The following is a 21,716-nucleotide window of genomic DNA, read 5'->3' on the forward strand; positions in this document are numbered from 1 at the left end:
TTGAACTACTATGATTCTTTTTATTTAACTGTGTGCTTAAGTTTTCTACCAAATATAAGTCAATGCTAATATTTGATTTTGTCTTATTACTTTGTCTAGTTTTAAAATTTTATTATTATTATACTGCCATATTTTATTCTCAAAAAATGTGTATGTTGTTTCAATTATGTTAATTTCCTCATTATTTTTTAGTTTTTGCTCTATTTAATTCAGAATTCTGTTACACTTTGATTTAGTGAATTTTATCGTGGGTCATTTTGTTTACTGTTTGTTAGTGATTACATGTTATTTTAACTTTGTTAATTTTATATGGGAAACCTGTCCACATATGTAGCCATCTAGTGTTGATTCACATCGAATGTAATTGTACCCATCATAGTCAAAACTGATAAGTTTACATCAAAGGATACAACAATAGTCTCGGCAAAAATCAGGCTCACTAAAACATATATAACAAAGCATGGTCTCCAGAAAAGACTAACACTACTCCAGCATTCCTAAGGTATGCTTGAATTTTGGGCTAATTTGAATTCTATTTTTATTGTTCTTCCTCTTTCTCTTGTAGCAACTTTCTTTTCTTCCAGACGAAGAAGTTAATAACTACAAGCGAGTTGGATTTTCTAGAGCAGGTGGTGGTGGTATACCTTGCCTTCCTGTTCGTGATCCACTTTCATCAACTCGTGGGCAAGAGCTAGCACCAAATGGAAGATTTATGGTGTTTATGACGAGGCCTTCTGAAACACTAGCTTAAAAAACTAAGGTGGTATGTAAATAAGAAGTTGGTGGATGTTATTTATCTCTTCCCACAACGTTCTAAGCCACCAAACCTCGGACATGGAAACTTGGAGAATTGCAACCTGAAGTAGGTACAATCGTGTTACAAAATGAATAATACAAAATTTATTCTAGGTTAACGGATGAACATTACCATGATTCTTCCTACTTGAGGTTGTAGTTCTCAAAGTTTCCATAGCTGAGGTTTGGTGGCACGGGAAGCCGTGCGAAGTGATAATTACATCCACCAACTTCTTATATACAAACTACCTTTGTTTTAAGGTAGTGTTTCATAAGGCCTCAACATAAATATCATAGCTCTTCCATTTGGTTCTAATTATGGCCCACGAGCTGATGGAAGTGGATCACGAACAGGAAGGGCAGGTATACCACCACCACCTTCTCTAGCAAATCCAACTCCCTTGTAGTTATTAGCTTCTCCATCTGGAAGAGAAGAAAGTTGCTACCAGAGGATGAGGAAGAACAATAAAAACATAATTCAAATTTACACGAAATCCAATCATATCTGAGGAACACAGGAGCAATGTTACCTTTAACGGAGAGCATGCTTTGTGATATCGGTTACAATAAGCCTTGTTTTTGCCAAGAGGGTTGTTGTATCCTTTGGTGTATGCTTATCAATTTGGAATATGATGGGTATAGTCATATTCAATGTAAAGCAACACGAGATGGCTACATATGTGGACAAAATCCAAATAAGCACGAAATCCAATCATGCTTGAGGAATGTAGGAGCACAGTCTGCTTCTGGTTTACCAAACTCAGGTTCAGTGATTACCAAACTCCTACAAATTTTGTTACCAGCCTTACATGTAATAACTTTGATAGGAGAATCAGATAGTAAAGGTTGCATTTCCGTCCTTGAAGATGTAGTCATGTCTTTCATATCTGAGTCAAAATCAATATCCAAATGAAAAAACAAATTTTGCATCAGGTCAATAAAAAGATGTGATAAGTTTCTTTTAGGCAAAAGTATTTATTACTCCCCTGAACTTGAAGCTTTTTATTTGGTGTACACCTAAACTATATTCCGTTTTAATTACCCCCCCCCAAACTTGTTTATTCCTCCATCACGTACACCTTTGTTGTCCACCTGGCGTAGAAATTGACAACACACTCTATTAGGCGCGTGAGAAGTGATTTTTTTGCCACATCATAAAGCTACAACGGTAAAAAAATGTAAAATTTCCATTTTTCTTTAATATTTAGCATATTTTAAAGAACTTTCTCTCTTTATTCTCTAACTATATATTCTCCCTAAACCCTTCTCCCTTTTCAAATTTCAGAATTTTTATCTCTTTTTCATTTTAATTGCATTTGCTAAATTCATGAATTATAATAGGAGACTTGTTTGTTTATGTGGGACTCCTCCAATTCTTAAAATTTCATGGACAAATGACAATCCCGGACGTAGATTTCTTGGTTGTTGACACTATGAGATATGTATTTTTTTTATTTATTTGCTTTTTATTTGCCAAGTTCGTATTATAGCATTTTCTTAACTTTGATTTTATCAAATACAGTCCTTATTTCGAAATCCTTATAAGTTTTTCGATTGGTATGATCCAAAATTTCCTAGCCAGGCGAATGTTGTGATTTTGGGTCTATTGAAGAAGACTAATAAACAAGAAAAAAACAGTTGAAGTGTAGATGGATGTTGAAACTGATTTTGGGCATTAGTTTGATATGTAATGTGATATTGTTCTTTCATTTAATGTGTCGTTGAAATTTTTTTTGTTACTGTAATTGTTATTAACGTAAGGTCTTTTGGTTTTAGGGTTCTCATTTTGTGGATTAGTTTGGTTTGGTATTTTAGTGATGTATGGTTCTGCTGATTAAATCTATATATATATATATATATATATCATTGTGTATGTTCAATTGACTTGTCCTTTTTTCATAAAACTAGAGTTACATGTAATAGGTAATATGATTACAAAACACGAAATAATAACATAAAGGCAAACATAAAGGCATAACATAACTAGTGCTTTCTTGATCATCACACACAAACATCATAGTGTTTCATTGTTTCAACCAACAACCACAATAACTTAAGTTAACCACCAAAACAAAAAACAATCACTACTTTAAGTTTGGTTGAAAACAACCATAGATGCACAAAAATACAAACAATCACTACTTTAAGTTTGGTTGAACAACCACACAAGCACCAAAATACAAAACAATCACTAATTTAAGTTTGGTTGTTACAACCACACAACCACAAAAGCACCAACACATATTAAACTAAGAAGTTTTGTTTGAGGGTGATTATCCCTTGGCTTGTGCCCTTGTTTGAATTCCAACAACTTTTGATCTGGTTTGAATACGACGCATAACACTTTGGACTTGAAGTTCTCTTTGAGTCATGGCCTATTTGCCTTTCCACTTCAGTCCCTTGGTAGGTTTAAAACCAATATCACCTGTCACATGCGCAAAACTCACCACACCAGTATTAACCCTCCTACTGCTAGGCAATCCTTACTGCAATATTAACAACATAGTTATTTTGGGTCTCACATTTAAAAATATAATTTTGACAGTTTTATAAGACACTTAAATTAATACATGTATATCCAGTATCGGCAAAAAATACACCTTGTCCAACCACTTTTAGTATCTTCTTGTAATCACTACTTGCACCTCTTCTAGTACCAGTCTTGCTACTGCTTGCTCTTTCATATTGACCTCTACCCTTCTTTTTCCCAGTGGTGGACTAATGTGATTAGAAAAAGAATACAACAAGAGACTAAATTAATAAGTATACTAATCTAATTTATAAAAGCAACTTTATGTGAATGTACCTCTTGAGTGGGTGTTGGTGTAGACTTAGGTTTAGGATTTTTTGGACAATTCCTCTTGTTATGATTTTCTCCTTCGCAAATTGAACATGTCATTAATATCCCCATTCTTGGCAACTTCCCAACTTTTCTCACTTCACCAATTTCTCTTCTTCTGTTCTTTGGTGGCCTACCAGGCATTTGTCTTGCCTGTTCAACCATTGGGTTTCTGCATTTAGGCCAGATTTCCATGTTTGAGACTCGTTGAATGAAATTAGAATATGTCTTCAGATATGTCTCTTTTCTATACCAGCTTGAAATTGCTTGCGATACATCCATGTTCAATCGATTCATTGCTGCTATACCATGTGCACATGGGATACATTTTAATTCCCAAGATGTGCAACTATATTTCTGTTGACCCAAGTTCACAATATGCTTGTATGCCCCTTCTAACACTTCAAATCCATCATCACCATTCCATTTAATGTTGCACTACATTGATCTTGTTACATTGGTATTGAATACCATCATTTCCATTGGAGATATTCTATCTGTCCATGTTTCATCAAATGCTCTTGACTTACTCACCCTACTCATCACCTTAACTTTAATTTTTTCCAACATAGTTACAATAGTCTTGTTCCTAGGTCCCAAGATCCAGTCATTGAAACTCTTTGCCATGTTGTTATCTATACAATCACAGTTTGAAAAAGTTTGGAAAAAAGCTCTGCACCATTTCTCCTTGGTGTATTTGATAAGGTCTTCAACTATACCTTTTTCCAGCTTAGATAGGGCATTTATATTGTACTTAAATTGTGCCTCAAATGTTGATCTAGCACAAGCCCAAAATTTCTTCCTTCTCTCTATGACTCTGAAGTTTTGTGACCAATTTGCTAATATGTGTCTAGCACACATTCTGGAAATAGTTCATCTACAACAGCTATTAGTCCGTGTAGTTGCAAAGCAAAATAATAAAGATAATTAAATTTTGATCAAATTAAATTAAAGATAAACAAAAAAAAAAGAAATTCAGTTACCTTTTGCATATCACTAATGATAGTGAGTTGGGAACCATCTCCTAGATTAATATCATCTTGCAGAATGGTCATGAACAATTTCCATGTCAACTTGCTTTCAGTACCAATTATTGCCCATGCTATTGGATACATTTGGTTGTTTGCATCCTTAGCAGCATCTACCAAAAGTTGATCCTTACAAATTCCTTCTAGAAAACACCCATCCAGCCCTATAAATCTTCTGCATCCTTGTTGGAAACCCTTTTTCATAGCATCAAAACATATATAAAAAGAGTGGAACTGTTTCATCCCATTTTCTGATTCTGAATTTTTAGGCTTCACAACACAAGTCCTACCAGGATTTGTTTGGAGTAACATATCCCTTTAGTCTAGGATTCTGTTAAATTCTACCACATGATCCCCTATAATTTCCTTTAAAATAATTTTTCTTGTTTTTAAACAAACTGCTTTGCCTACATGAACATTCAACTCTTTCCTCACCAAATCTTGTATTTCCCACTCTTTTATATTAGGTTGAGAAATAATCCTATATTTCAGATACTTAAATAAAAATTTTGAATTACACAAAATATTATTGGTGGTCCTGGTACATCTGTTCCTTGGGTTGTATGTCTAGATAGTGAAGTTCTCACTCCTCCCTTCCCTGCTTGCATACAACAGCCATGGACAACCACTTTTATACTTAACTCTTTCTCTAGTACTCTCATTCACATACTTGTCTAACTCAACTCCTTTTTTTATAGCATATTTTGTAACTGCCTCTCTAAATTCTTCTACACTTTCAAATACAAAACTACACTGCCATATTACAACAACACAACTAGAATCATATATCACTCTATTACTCTTCTTTCTCCCCCTTAAACGACCTCCTTCAAGTTCATCATCAGAAACAGGTTCTTCTTGATCACTTTGAAAACTATCACAATCAGAATTGTCATAGTATGGCTCATCCTCTGTTAGCTTACCCTTGAAATTTTTTTTTCCTTTTTCAATATCTTCATACCTTTCATCAAGTCCAACTTCACCTAAAAAAACCTTTTGGTTTTTCCTTCTTCTTTCTCCTCCTACTTTCTTTAAACTTTCTCTCATCTTCCTTAACAATCCTCAACTCCTCATGCACATCACTTCCATAGTCAATAGACTGGTCAAAACATATAAAATCACTGTCTATGTCTTCCTCTGCATTTTCTTGGGCACTTGGTTCAACTTCTTCTTGAACAGAAGGTTCAGTTCCTTGTTGGATAGTAGGTTCAAGTTCTTCTTTAGTATCAGTCCAATCTATTGAAGAATAATCATCATTAGTTTCTTGTTGAACCCTTGCAACCCTATCATTCTCAACTCTTTCACTAGATGGAAAGGAAGAAGAGGAACTTTACCCTAGATCTGGTTTTTTTGGTTGTGCAGTTAAAGACTCCCCATGTGCATTAAAAGACTCAACCACTTGACTTAAAGATTGACTAATTTGACCTTCAGTGGGACCCACATCCTCCAAAATAGTGTCATCACACACATAAATATCTGTTGTGTCCCCATCATGCATATATAATGCAATGTTACAAATGTTTATATCATTTTTCTATTCCACCAGATCACCCCTAGAGAAGGAACTGCATAAGTTTTTCCTAACTTACTAATTCCAAAAGACTTAGGATAATCTGCAAGTTTAGAATTGACAAATGATCTTCATCCACATTCTTTACATATTCAGTCCTACACCCAGCATATACTGGACCTACCTCACTCACCAAGAAACACCCAAATTTGAACCTTAAATTGAGGTACTTAGTAGCCATAGTGTCAACCTATAACCACAATAGTAAGCAATATATTGTACAAGACAACAACAACAAAACATATGCAATAACAATAAATCAGAGGAAACAACACCAAAATAGAGACAACAACAAGAAAATAGAGGCAACAAAATCAAATTTTACTCATAAGCATACAATTATACAAGGAAATTATAATATTTAACAATACAAAAACATAATAGATTAATTGGAACCCTAAAATCCCTAAAATATTTATTTTACTCAAAAGCATACAAATATACATAAGGAAATTACAAAAAACCCCAACATTTAACAATACCAAAATAGAATATTGAAATCAAAACCATCTAGGACCTAGAATCTTAATTTTATTAAAAAGCCCTAATTTTTTGAACTAATTACCAGAAACCATAATACTCATGCATACATAAGTTGAACAAGTTCATAATAATACATTCATTAAGTGAAAATTCTAGTTGAAAACTATCAAACCCCTAATCGGAAAATCAATCGGAACCCTAGTCGAATTATGGTAAAACCATAAACCAAAAATGGGGCAAAATATGAATGAAAGTAAAGGAAAGGCATTTAGGAAACAAACAATAACACTTACTTGCTAAGAATTTCAAACAAATTTGAAATTTAATCAACCAACTTCATGTCTAATTAAGCCCCAAAATCCAGAAAGAGTTCCGCGAAATCTGTGTTGACATCCTTTGAGAAGGTGCAACGTCGCGGTGACTCAATTTTGAAAAAGTTAAAAATACTAATTCAATTTTTTAAAAGACTTAAAAGAATTTTAAAAAGGGAAAAAGGGTAAAAAGGAGTCGCCACTTAATTTTAAGGAAAACTAAGAAACCAATTAATAAATTAACTTTAAAACATTGTCTAGGAAACAAATTGATTCTAGGTAAGAGGTTCAAGTTATTCCGAAGGGAAGGGGTTAGGCATCCTTCGAAATCCACAAATGTGGGACTTGACTGAATTCATTATTTTTCAAACTGAGGAGGAGAACAAAATAGTGTACAAGTATAATAAACATGCAATATACACAAGTAATATGATAAACTATAATATAGGAATCGGCCTAAATTTGCCTACCGTCAATAATATACAATAATGAATAAGAGTATAATTCTAACCTAATTCGAATAGCTTCAATGGGAAGCAACTCTGTGTACCTGTAAACACTTAGTAAAAGTGTTAGTAATAAATAAACATGAATAAAAATAAATGAATCAAAGAATAACTTTAAAATAAAAACTCGTCTTATTAACATGGGAGGCATTGGAAATCGACGTTAATTTCATCATCGGCCAATTTTAACAAACAAAGTATATGAACTTAACTAAATTTCCGTCTTAAAATGGGGAGGCCTCCAAAACAGACGGAGAGATTTTCTCATTGGCCATTTCTTTTTGTAAAATATTCAATATTATTCCAACAAAGTAAGTAGTCTAAAATAAGAGTAATTTTAACAATGATTAAGAAATCATAATGAACAAAATATCAGAAAAATACTACACAAAACCAACTTAAACAAATAATTAACACTAGTGACTAGAGCATAACGAAAACAAATAAAGTATATATAAATGGAAAAAGATGAAATGAACAAACAGTAGTAAAAATCAAAACCCAACAAAAACAAAATAATCAAAATGATATTAAATAATTTTATCCTAAATACTAGACCAAAACGGTGAAAGAAAAATCATCAAAATGCATAAGTCTACTAACATAATAAAATAAATGATAAATAAATAACCAACCATAATCAAAATAAAGAAAATCTACTGAAAATATAAATAGTGGAGCAATGTGAAGGTAAGAAATAAAAATGGAGACAGATTTGGGTTACTGTAAGGGTTTTCCCGCGAGTTTGGTTCTTCAGGAGTTTATTTGTTTGGTATGGCCAGATTTATTGTTCACCGGAGTTGGAGCCACGTCGGAGATAAACTATTCTTTATATAGGGAGTTGAAAACTACAATACCACTATTTTAAAATTGTGGGCCAAAATAACCGGTCAATAAAATATCTGTGTATGAAATATTATCTATATCAGAATGAATTTTTGGATTGTGCAAAATATCAAAATGAATATAAACAAATGTAACAGATAAAATGAATATTAAAAAATGTAACGAACGTAACTAATGACATGTAAAAAACTACAATTTAACAGAAATAATTATTTTATAAAAAATGAACTAATATTTGAACGTATTCAACTTGCTGTGAAAAAATAATATAAATAGAATTAACCGATAAAAATCCTAATATTTTAAGAATAAGGATAATTATCAACAAGTTGCATTAAAATGGCAAAACATGTATTTTGAACTATTTAAAAAATAAAATACTTAAAAAATATAAACGTTAAAAATATCAGACCAAAATTTGGTGTCAACAACTTGCCCCTTTGTTTGATTAGGATCGATGAAAGAGATCCTGGTCAAACAAAGTTGACGAACCAAAATTTGGTTTGATAAACTTGAACAAAACAATATGAGACGTTAGTAGAGATTTTGAACAATACTATACATCCGCCAATGGGTTAAAATAATAAACAAAAGGCAAGGATTGATCGTAAAATGAAAAACATTCACATACCTTCGATTTTACTTTGAAAATTGCACAATGAAGGTAGTGTACCTCTTTGAAAGGACGATGATGTGAATAATATGCCACTTTGAGCGAAGTGACAACATCACTTGTCTTTTGAAAGGTAGACGAATCAACCTGAACTTAACGTGTCACTTGAAAGGAGATGACAACCCAAACGTGTCTCTTGGAAGGCAGACGACCCAATTTGAATATAACATGTCACTTGAAGGGAGGTGACAACCCAACTTGAATATAACATGTCACTTTGAACGAGGTGACAACCCAACGTGTCTCTTTGAAAGGCGGACGACCCAACTAGAACTGATTAACGTGCCATTTGGAGGGAGATGACAATCCAATCTTGAATATAACATGTCACTTTGAACAAGGTGACAACCCAATCTGTCTCTTTGAAAGGCGGACGACCCAACTTGAATATAATGTGTCACTTTGAACGAGGTGACAACCCAACGTGTCTCATTGAAAGGCGGACGACTCAACTTGAATATAACATGTCACTTTGAACGAAGTGACAACCTAATCTTGAACTTAATATGTCACTTTGAAGGAGGTGACAACCCAAACGTGTCTCTTTGAAAGGCGGACGACCCAACTTAACATGTCACTTTGAATGAGGTGACAACCCAACGCATTTCTTTGAAAGGCGGATAACCCAAATTAACATGTCACTTTGAACGAGGTTACAACCCAACGTGTCTCTTTGAAAGGTGGACGACCCAAATTGAACATAACATGTCACTTTGAACGAGGTGACAACCCAACGTGTCTCTTTGAAAGGCGGATGACCCAAATTGATCTTAACGTGCCATTTGAATGGAGATGACGACCCAATCTTGAACTTAATATGAATGGTGTATCACAAAATCTGCAATAACAATGTTAGTAGCAAATATATCATAAAAATATGATTTTGAAATGGAATAACAAAATAAAAAGTCTCACATTGAACGGCATGACAAATCAATTTTAAAAAAACATCATTTTATTTGAGATAACAAATTATTGTTATTTTTTTTAAAATGTCATTTTGAAAGGTATGACGACCTAAATTTAAAAAGATGTCATTTTGAAGGGTATGACTATCCAAATTTAAAAAAGATGTCATTTTAAAGGATATGACGACCCAAAAATAAAAAGATGTCATTTTGAAGGTTTTGACGACCCAAAAATAAAAGATGTCATTTTGAAGGATATGATGACCCAAAAAATAAAAAGATGTCATTTTGAAGGATATAACGATCCAAAAAATAAAAAGATGTCATTTTGAAGGATATGACGACCCAAAAATACAATTTTAAGTATGAAACGGTCCACAAAGTTACTTTGGATAAATATCAACAATGAAACGGTCCACAAAGTTGGTTTGGACAAATATCAACAATGAAACGGTCCACAAAGTTGGTTTGGACAAATATCAACAATGAAACGGTCCAAAAAGTTGGTATGGACAAAGATCAACAATGAAACGGTCCACAAAGTTGGTATGGACAAAGATCAACAATGAAACGGTCCACAAAGTTGGTATGGACAAAGTTCAAAATGAAGTGGTCCACAAAGTTGGTATGGACAAATATTGAAAAATGGGTTTCAACCCGTTTTTATTTTATGAACAATGAAACATATTTTAACTTGGTTAGCACCAACAATAGTAATGTACACAAATTTCTCACAATTCTTTCTCTTGCAACTGACATTGACTTCGAGGTAATTCCTATGGATTCAAGTGATTCTTCAAATGTACTTAAGTAACGACAAAATTTTCTAATCTTGCTTCAAACAAAGGTTTTGAACTAGACCTAAAATAATGTTTCAACTGCCCTCAGAACAAAGAAAGTCCCAATTTGCACACAATTAAACTATTTTGATTTTGGGACATTTGACAAAATCCACTCACTCAAAAAGAAATGTTCAAAGGTTGCAATTGTGATACCATAAGCTTGGCCTTCATGTAAATCTCCACTAATGTGAGAACATTTGAAATGAAATCATGTAGGACTTGTCGTTGGCTTGTAATGTAGGCTTGGGGATGTGTAGGATAATATTTTGAAATAAAAGTGACTTAATCCTTTCTTGAGCATTGTACTGAATCTGTGTTTTCAACATTTGTTACGCTTTTAGCGTTTGATACTTTTTGTTGTCCCTTTCTTTTGTACTTTTTGACTTCTTTAGAAGTTTTGCTTGTCTGAGTTATTTCCCATCTCATCATCTCTTGAATTTTCTCATGATTGTTTGGAGTAATCTTCTTCTTTTGTTGAAACTTGGCTTGTTTGAACTTGTAGGGAATTTTGAACTCTTCTTTCTTTCTTTTGAAGTCATTTTTGTATTCTTGACTCCCAAGGACTTTGATAACTTTTGTCTTTGACAAATTTTAAACTTTGAATCTTCTTTGTAACTTGCACGTCTTGAGTGTGCTCAAAAAAGTCAGGCCAAAGCGTATAAGCACTCAGAAAAGGTATAAGCTAAAATGTGGTTGTCCAAAGAAAAGACTTAAGGCTCAAAGTGGCGACATACTAGGATTGATGTCATTTGGTAGGCTTTGAAAGGCTCAAACGGGTCAAAAAAGGCCTACAATCATTTCTCACATCAAACATTACTCGAGATTTTGCCTCAACAACATTTAGGCCAAGTTCTAGATCAACAAAACAACACAATTGAATTTAATTCAAAAGCTCACCACACAATGCACATGAAACAATGAATCTGATTTTGTTCTAATCTTGAATGAATGCAAGAGAATATTTTCAAGTGTAACAAAAGTATGAATGAGAGATACCCAAATAATCTATGGTTTGACAAGAAGTCAATCTTCTTTACTGTACAAGTTTTTTATATGCACACTTGAACTGTGCTAGCACCAACAAAGTAAAAAATTAGTTTAAAATATAAACATTTTAAAAGAATAAAAAAAATCTTTTGAACAAAGAATACTGAACCCTGAAAGGGTTGTCTACGTATCTCATTTATGAGAATCAAGTTTGCGTACTTCGTTCAAATATGGCATATAACCTATATTTTGAACAACAAATGAATTTTTTGAAAGAAAAATAAATGGAATAAAGAATCAATGAGCCACATTGAAGGGCGGGTAACCCAAATTTAATAAAAAATACTTTTTTTTAATATTTAAAGAAAACTTTACAAGACTGAAGAAATCAGTGAGTCACATTCAAGGGCAGACCACCAAAATGTAACAAAAAATCATTTTTACTAATTAAAGAAAAAGTAACAAAAAGAAAAAATTAATAACTAATGAGTCACATTTAAGGGCAAACAATCCAAACTTTACAAATGTCAAATAAAAGAATATTAATGGACTGTAAGATAAATAAGATCAAAGATATGTACATACAATAAATATAACAGCATGTACAAAAAGTTAATACAAAAGGTACAAATGAACTCGGAGTAATGCCTCCAAAATCTGGAGTCTGAGTATAACCTTGGTGATGTTTTTGAGGGTATTCCTTAAATTTTTTGCCCTGTTTCAGCTTCAACAAACTCCGGTATTCAGTAAAAAATTTGGAGACCTCCTAAAAAAATTTTTTTCCCCAGTTTCCGGTTTGAAATAATGGAAAACTTACGGGGAACATGACCGATCCCTTATGGCGCCTACGTATCCCGTTGAAGTAGAAATCACGTCAAACGTAGTTCCAACAGATTCTGACTTGGATAAAGATTTGACGGGATTATGCATATTCTAAAACTAGATTAATAAGAGTGGCTTTTGAAAGATCGGGAACTCAAGCGGATAACTTAGGTTGGAACTCACAACAATCATTGGACGCCTGACGTACCAATAAATTATCGATCATTTCGGAAAAGGGTTGAGTATAAAAAAGCCCAGTTGCGATTATGCTGAAATCGTTCTTTAATATACTATACATGTATCAGTAAAATGCTATGAATGCAACAATAATGAAAAAATAATGAGTACAGTATGCAAATAATCAACAAAATATACAAGATATAATAAATAAGACAATAAAAGAATAGTGTCCTCAATTTGAAAAAATGAGCCCATAATGGTTAGAACATTTATATTCTCAGCGGAGTCGCCAATCTGTTGACATCTTTTGAGAGGGCGCAACATCACGATAACTAAATTTTGAAAGAGTTAAAAATACTAATTAAATTTTTTAAAAGAATTTTAAAAAGGGTAAAAGGGTAAGAAGTATTTGCCACCTAATTTTAAGGAAAACTAGGAAACAAATTAATAAATTAACTTTAAAACATTGTCTACAAAACCAATCAATTCTAGGTAAGAGATTCAAGTTATTCCGAAGGGAATGGGTTAGGTATCCTTCGGAATCCACAAATGTGGGTCCCAACTGAATTTTTTTTTTTTCAAATTGAGGAGGAAATTAAAATAATGTACAAGTATAATAAACATGCAATATACACATGTAATATGATAAAACAATAATATAGGAATCGGCCTAAATTTGCCTACTGTCAGTAATATACAATAATGAATAAGAGTATAATTCGAACCTAATTCGAATAGCTTTAATGGGAAGCAACTCTGTGTACCTGTAAAAACACTTAGTAAAAGTGTTAGTAATAAATAAACATGAATAAAAATAAATGTATCAAAGAATAACTTAAAAATAAAAACTCGTCTTATTAACATGGGAGGCCTTGGAAATCGACGGTAATTTCTTCTTTGGCCAATTTTAACAAACAAAGTATATGAACTTAACTAAATTTCCATCTTTTAAAATGGGGAGGCCTCCAAAACCGACGAAGAGATTTTCTCATTGGCAATTTCTTTATGTAAAATATTCAATATTATTCCAACAAAGTAAGTAGTCCAAAACAATAGTAATTTTAAAAGTGATTACGAAATCATAATGAACAAAATACCGGAAAAATACTACACAAAACCAATTTAAACAAATAATTAACACTAGTGACTAGAGCATAACAAAAAAAATAAAGTATATATATATGGAAAAAAATGAAATGAACAAATAGTAGTAAAAATCAAAACCCAACAAAAATAAAATTATAATTTTAATGATATTAAATAATTTCATCCTAAATACTAGACCAAAATGGTGAAAGAAAACTCATCCAAATGCATAAGGCTACTAACATAATAAAATAAATGATAAATAAAATAACCAACCATAATCAAAATAATGCAAATCTACTGAAAATATAAACAGTGAAGCAATGTGAAGGTATGAAATAAAAATGGAGACAGCTTTGAGTTACTGTAAGAGTTTTCCCAAGAGTCTGGTTCTTTAGAAGTCTATTTGTTGGGTCTGGCCAGATTTATTGTTCACCGGAGTTGGAGCCACATCGGAGATAAAATTTAGAGCTTCGAGCTCATTGTTTGATGGAGCTTTGAGCTCACTAATGACCTGCAAAAACAAACAAAAAAATCAAAAAAAAGGAAAGGGAAGGGACTGGCAGTCGATTTTAATTTTTTTCTCCAGTTCATCGGAGTTTGAAGTTCCTCGCTGGAGCTACTGGTGGAAAAAATGGGAAAACGAAGGGGGTTTTGGCTTGGAGCTGTTGGCAGGAGCTTCGTGGTGTAGTTGGGTGGTTTATGGGGTTGTTTCTGATGAGATTTGGGTCGGGGTTTTGGGACTGTGGTCAAAAAAAGGAGAAAATGAACGGGGTTTGGTCTGGTTGTTGTGGGTCTGGCGTGAGGCGGTGGTTTGAGGTTATTTTCAATTGTTTTGCCAGAAATGGCAACAAGAAAAGGAGGACACTAGTTGTTCAGTGGTAATGAGTTTCTGGGGTTGTTTGAGCTACTGGGTTTGGGGTCTGGTTTGGTGGTGTTTTGGCAGTGATTTGGTGGTTGTTTCAGGTGAGGTTCTAGCTGGAAAAGAGGAGGACTGGTGGCTGTTGGTTTTGGTGGTTGTTTAAATGAATCTAATGGTTGTTGGGAAATGGAAGTGAGGGAAGATCGAGGGGTCTTTGGTGGTGGTGGACTGGTGGAGCTCACCGAAAAATAATAAACAATGAGAAACCCCTTTTTGTGAATAAACAAGTATAAACTTTAGAAATATCAGACCAAAATTTGTTGTCAACAATCTGTCGTTTACTCTACGAGATCGACCTTTACTTTACGTCTTAGAGAGCCAAAAGCTTTGAAATCTGAAAGCACTTCACGTCGTCGATTACTGTTCTTAGAGCTAAGGGAGAAGTTTTGAGATTAGTGAGAAGCGTAGTCTGGAAGTTTTAGGTTTGATGCTTCGGTGAGAAGGTTTCATATTTCTTTATCTAGGTGGATATTATTTATCCAGGTGGAAATCCACATCACCTGTTTTGTCAACCTGTCACGCGCGTGTAGTCACGATTGGAATAGTGGGATAATAAAGGTGTACGCGATGGAGGAATAAACAAGTTTGGGGAGGTGGGGGTAATTAAAATGAAATATAGTTTAGGTGTACACTGAATAAAAAACTTCAAGTTCAGGGGGGTAATGGGTACTTTTGCCTTTTTAATTTTTTTTTGATGCAAACAACCTAATGAATCTCTTCATCCTATAAACCAAAGATCCTTGTCGAAGCTAACCTCTTGAGTTTGGCGACTTCTTCGAAGGAATCACCCAACTGAATGAGGCAAATAATTGATTTATCTCCATACCAAGATACTCAGACTTGAGATACTTTTTAACTGAAATCTTACTTCGAAAGCATTTTTCTTTCCATCTTTCGGAGCCCGAAAATACATCGAAAGATATAAATATCTATCCTTAAATGTTCCTAAGCCTGTAACTCTTTTTCCTACCTGCCAGCCCCACTTATAACCAACATTTGTGCAATCTACAAGAGCATATGGTAAACCTTCGCCAAGTCATACTTTGAAACTGGATAAAGTTGAAGACCAGTTTCATTGATTCTAGATGCACTTCCCATTATATACAACAAGTGCACGACTCTCCCCAACCTCCTCATTGGTTTAAATTTAGCTGGAAACTTTAACTCTATTGATAATGATGAAACCACGTTTTTTGGCTAAAAATAAAAAAAGAAATGTTAGAAGTCCACATCAGAAAGCAAACCATTTTTGGATATGAAATAACTATTAGAGACAGAAAAAAACAGTTAAAGGAGAAAAGCCAAAAGTTGGGTCTACTCTGAATGAAAATAAGACAACTATGCTTTAGATAAAGATAAATGTTTGACCTTTCAGCATAACCTACAGAAGCATTTTTGTCCCAAGGAAAAAAGAAAAACAAAAAATAAACATTAAGGCCGAGCAGCATAATGTTTGTGTATAATGGCATCATGCTTGACATAAACACCTAAAGTTTCAAGCCACCTTTGAGATGAAATTATTACTGTTGTTCATCCAATATTACTAGGATACTTAGTTTAAAGAATATATTTAAACACAAGAAACTTAAATCCCGTAAAGAAAATAGAATCTGAAACATATTAGAAATATTAAATAAAATAATTTTCTCAAAGAAGAAAATCGAGTCCACTGAATGCACAGTGTCCTTAAGAAAATTCTTCTCTTCAAGTATCTGAGGTTAACAGAATGTATCATCTCATAATAGAATGATGTTACTCACCGGTGTATTGGTACCTAAAATCGCGGTGTCAGCAAACCATCAACAATAGTAAAGTACACTGAGAATATTAGATTTAGTAGAAAAAGAAGAAGTCCAGAAAGTCCTTATTCGTTATTGAAAAAGAAGTGGAAACCATTCTATATATCTACAACAGAGGGTAGTGTGAACAACTGCTTATTGTGCCTTATCGGAAAGGTCACATCCCTTTAAAAATTCCACAACCCTTCCGAATAGTCACAACCTTACGAAAAAGTAACAACTTTTCATAAAAATCACAACTCATCACAAAATTCGCAATTTTTCATAAAAGTCACAACTCGTTAGAAAAGTCAAAACTCTTTATTGAAGTGACAACTCTTCATTTTCATTCACAACTTTTATAAACCAACAATTACTCGTGGCATTAGATGAATTGTGTCCTTGAAGGGTTCTTTTTAATAGATCCTACAACAGTTCAATCCAAATATGGTCTCAAATCCTTTCAGTAGGTACAAACTTAAGTTTATGATGAAAGAAGGATAAAAAATAAATCTTTTTTCAGAAATGGAAATATGTAGAAGCACAAAATATCTCAATCTCACGTACTTATATTTAACTTTCAAAGACCATTTCTTTAGAAATCAAATTCCTAGGAAGAAAAAATGTTACGTACACGACATTTTTGGTTTCCACCCATTAATGCTATGTTTTGAATTTACTTCACCCCTAATTTTAGAAATGGTAGTTAGCAGTTATAATTAAAATTGAATTTACTTCACCCCTAATTTTAGAAGAAACCAATCAGCTTGACAATAAATTTTATTGAACTTAATACTATATATAGAAGACGCTTCCATTTAGAATAGGTAGTTAGTAATTAGCACTATTATTAAGTGGCAGAACTAGGTATTGGCAATGTTGTTAATTCGACCCCCTTCGTTTAAAATTAAAAATTAAAAAGAAAAAGAAAAAGAGAAATCAAAACCCAAAAACCTTGTGAAATGCAAAGACTATAATAAGGAATATTATTTAGTATTTAAGAACATTCAAACTCCCTTCATGTCTGAGTTGATATATACCTCTCACATTCCTTAACGAGTAATAAATAAAAGAGTAATTTTATTATATCATTCTTTGAATATATTTAATAAAATATTTTGACAACTATATTGGGGAAATGAGTGGTACTTACTCTAATATTCAATAAAGGAACATATCTAAATATAATTGTGATAGTGATTTAAAAAATAAATAAAATAAATTATGAGTCCCGTTAAATAAGCCCACCAAGCCAATAAAATAGGCATAGAAACGTGTAGGTATATATTTTTAATAGGTTTTCATATTTGTAATTAAAATATTAGTGTTGTAAATAAAAAGACTAGATTTAAACCGTGTAAATTAATGTCTTTAATTCAATATTCTAGTAATTTTTCCTACTATATAAGTAAGCAAATACATCAATGAATACATGATGTATTTAAATTTTTACTTAGGTTAAGTAAAATAATTATTATATCTAATCATATTACTGCTAGTATAAATCCCTACAATGTCCCACTTAGACTTTTAATCATGGCAATTGTTAGAATTAAAATAATTAAATACATGATTAATAATATATATGCCCGAACAATCTCCGATTCAGACTCTTAACTATGCATCTACAACTTTAACAAAAAATCACTTACATGACTTATTAAATGTTTTCACCAATAGGCTCTTTGCAAAATAATCTTCTCAAGTTATTTTTTGTCATGACCCGAGTCTACACCCTGGACGTGGCCGACACTTGAGAACCATTGCTGGTCCACAAGCTAACCCTCATCCAGGCTAACTACAAGTGAAAGACTAACTCAAGCATACAAAAGCATAAAACTGAATGTAAATTCATAAGACTCAAATACTCAACTTTAAAAAGTCTGAACAATACTCAAAAGATCTACTTAGAATTCATAAAACAACTCAAATAAAGAAATTATAGAAAACTCCTCATCTCTATCTATCTATGAAGCATTTACTATTACAAAAGGATATCTGGACAAGACCGACGACATCTCAAAACTACTAACTGTAAGGTAAGGTGAAGTCCACTGGAGTATAAGAAGGCTCACCAAAGCTGACTAGAATACACCTTGGTTATCAATTTAGAGCAACATACAATCTTCCAAAATCAATCATCATTAGATATGAACGTAATCATCACAAGTAGATACACAACACAGTTTAATGGTCATCTCACTGAACCCAATTCAATGGTCTTCTCATGGAAGCCACACCCAAACTTTTAGCATACCGGAACGTGGTACCCGATCCAATGTTTATGCCGGAACATGGAAACTGATCCAATGTTTATGCAGGAACATGGCAACCGATCCATGTTTATGCCGTAACGTGGCAACTGATCCAAGTTAGTTTGTCGGAACACAACACCTGATCCACTCAACAAACCACAATCACAGTCACAATGTATATTCTCACAATCATACAACAAGAGGTGATTCATGGCATACAATTATTCAATTATCCTCATTTACGATTAGGGTGACCAATAATGTAACATTCGCATACATAAATGCATTATAATGAACAATTACAAACATATATCACACCAACATGAAATCACAATCATCGCCTACCTCGAATTCAAGTTTGAATCCCCTAAGAAACTTGAATCTTCCTTTTCGGATTCTTCCCGCTTGTTCGTGGTCTAAAAAATATACAATGAACGCAAGGATCAACAATCAAAGGTCTAATTATCCGGATTATAACAAACCCATTAACCCTAGACCAACCCAAGATCCTAATACCTAATTTAGGCCTTTTTCCACCATTAGTTCAAACCCCCCCCCCCCCCCCCCATCAATAATTACCTAAGAAACTAAGTTCTACGGATCGAAACATGGATTCGGGGTGTAAAAACCTTACGTTTAGCCTCAAGAATGGTGAAAAACTGTCAAAACATACCTGGGGTCGTTCCTAGCTCTCAAAGTTGAAGAGTGTAGAATAAAACATTTTTGGGGTTTTATTTCCGACTTAAGTCGCGCCTGTCTTGCTATGGCGGCCCTAACTCGCCATAGCGGCCCCACCCTGGCGAAAATAATCCCGCCACAATGGCTTGCACGGAACCAGTGAGCAATTTTAATAATTTCAAGACCCCAATTTCACAGCACACCTTTAACCAACGACGCTAAAAAAATACCGTTCACGCTAAGATCTATTTCGTAAAGTCGTACAGATTCCTTAACGACTTATCTAACTACTCATGTAATTAGAATCATAAATAAGTCACCCATTCTTACCAGATTTCCATACACCTTAATGACTCTGAGTTCATCCAAATCTGGACTCGGCTGGGAAATTCCATGTTACTACGACAAAGTTTTTTAACCCAAATTTTTTTCCCGTTGGATTTTCTATAACGATAGAACCCGGTCCTTAAAATAGATATAAATTTACCCATCACTCGTCCCCAAGTGATCAACTAGGGAAGACTGGCTAAAGTAAGGGTAGAGTAGTGCTTGAATCACTGAACAGCACGGGATACTTGTCCCACATACTTTTTCTGTTGACTCTGGGTTGATAGAAGCTTAGATTGGATACTTCTAACCTTACCCTGAACATCTTTCACCAAATCAAGTCTCAAAGGTTTCACATCTTCAACCTCAAACCAACCAATTGAACCCTACAGATAATCCCATACAATGCCACAATGATGTCATCTTTATACTTTAGTGATAAATATTGTTGTATGTAAACTTAACTACAACAAAAGCGATTCCCAACAACCACCAAAGTTGATCGTACACACATCTACAACATGTTATCAAGGACCTTGACACAATCATCCGGACGAATCCTATAGCACTTAAGCATGATAAAATTCCAAGTCAATACTCGCTAAAATTAGAAGTGAACTTGAATCTACCAACACACACTCATTATACCCAAAAAATCATAGTTCTTAACAATATATCCATCTCACAACCCAATTTCCCACGAGCTTAAGTTATAAACATTTGATCTTTAAACATGAGATACTCATCGAGGGGCATATCTAAGCATACAAGCCCTCTACCCACACTATCGAATGCTGAATTTAGCAATTGTAGCTTACCTCTTAAGAGCAGTGAAATTGGACCCAATGATCCCCACATTCAACCACACACAATCAATACATGACCTCGACGACTAGATGAATGATAAGATTGTCGGACAACTATAAATTACGCAAGGTAACTCTTCTATGGATTCTCATAAGAAAGGTGATATACGTAAAACCACTGAAATACTTTAACAACTCCAAGACAACATCACATAAGTCATCTGAAATAACCACGTCTTCCCAAATCATCCCACTCAACCAAGAGAACATCACATGATCGGTACACCTGATCCATCACTAGGGATCCACCCACAAAGTGAAAACAAATGTGGGCTTAGCTAGTGAATCATACTCATAACCATAATGAACACTTCGACCATTTACCATACTCTAAACTAACACTTTTAAATAAAACCCTTTCTCAGATACTTTAACAATCAAAATTAATAAAATTTACGAATCAAACCAAGTGTAAATCCTTTCAAAGGTTCACTACCTGATACAATTGATCATTTCTCACCTTACAAATTCGTACCTCGACAAACATATCACCACGAATGTATACTTACAATGAAAACTCTGAGTTGTAACTCAATCGTATAACACAATCCCCTTATCTATCAATATTAGTTTAACTTCTTTTTGGTGAGTTTGGAGAGAATGATTTCTATTGGGAAATTTTGGGTAAACATGCTTATATAGGGGTCTTAGATATAGGAAAAACGACGTAGTATAGGATAAAAATAATAAGGAAAAGACCCAACTAACACTTAAACTTAACTGATAGTTCTGACCTACGGCCAGTGCCGACAGACTGTGGTTAGGACGACGGACCGTCCTGCACAGCCATCGATTGTGGTCAGAAACCCTAATTTTGGGCCAGTGAAACACCGACCCCGACGACGAACCATGGTCTGACATACGGTCTGTAGGTCAGGCCGTGGTTTTGAGCCTCTACAGACTTGGAAGTGTGTCCAGTCCATGGACCACACTACGATCCGTGGTCCTACCCACGAGCCGTGGTTGGCCTCTGTTGGCTGGCACCTGCAACTCCCCAAAACTTGTTTCATTTCC

The 21,716-nt window shown here is 33.8% G+C and overlaps 1 pseudogene; it reads right to left on the reverse strand.

Annotated features, from left to right (window-relative positions):
* Positions 1-285: 285 nt before the first annotated feature.
* On the reverse strand, positions 286-15,939 carry LOC125837641 (uncharacterized; annotated as a pseudogene).
* Positions 15,940-21,716: the final 5,777 nt, after the last annotated feature.

This window comes from Solanum verrucosum, unplaced genomic scaffold (genome assembly GCF_900185275.1).
Source record: "Solanum verrucosum unplaced genomic scaffold, falcon-dt-bn FXZP01000156.1, whole genome shotgun sequence".
In the NCBI taxonomy this organism is placed as follows: domain Eukaryota; kingdom Viridiplantae; phylum Streptophyta; class Magnoliopsida; order Solanales; family Solanaceae; genus Solanum; species Solanum verrucosum.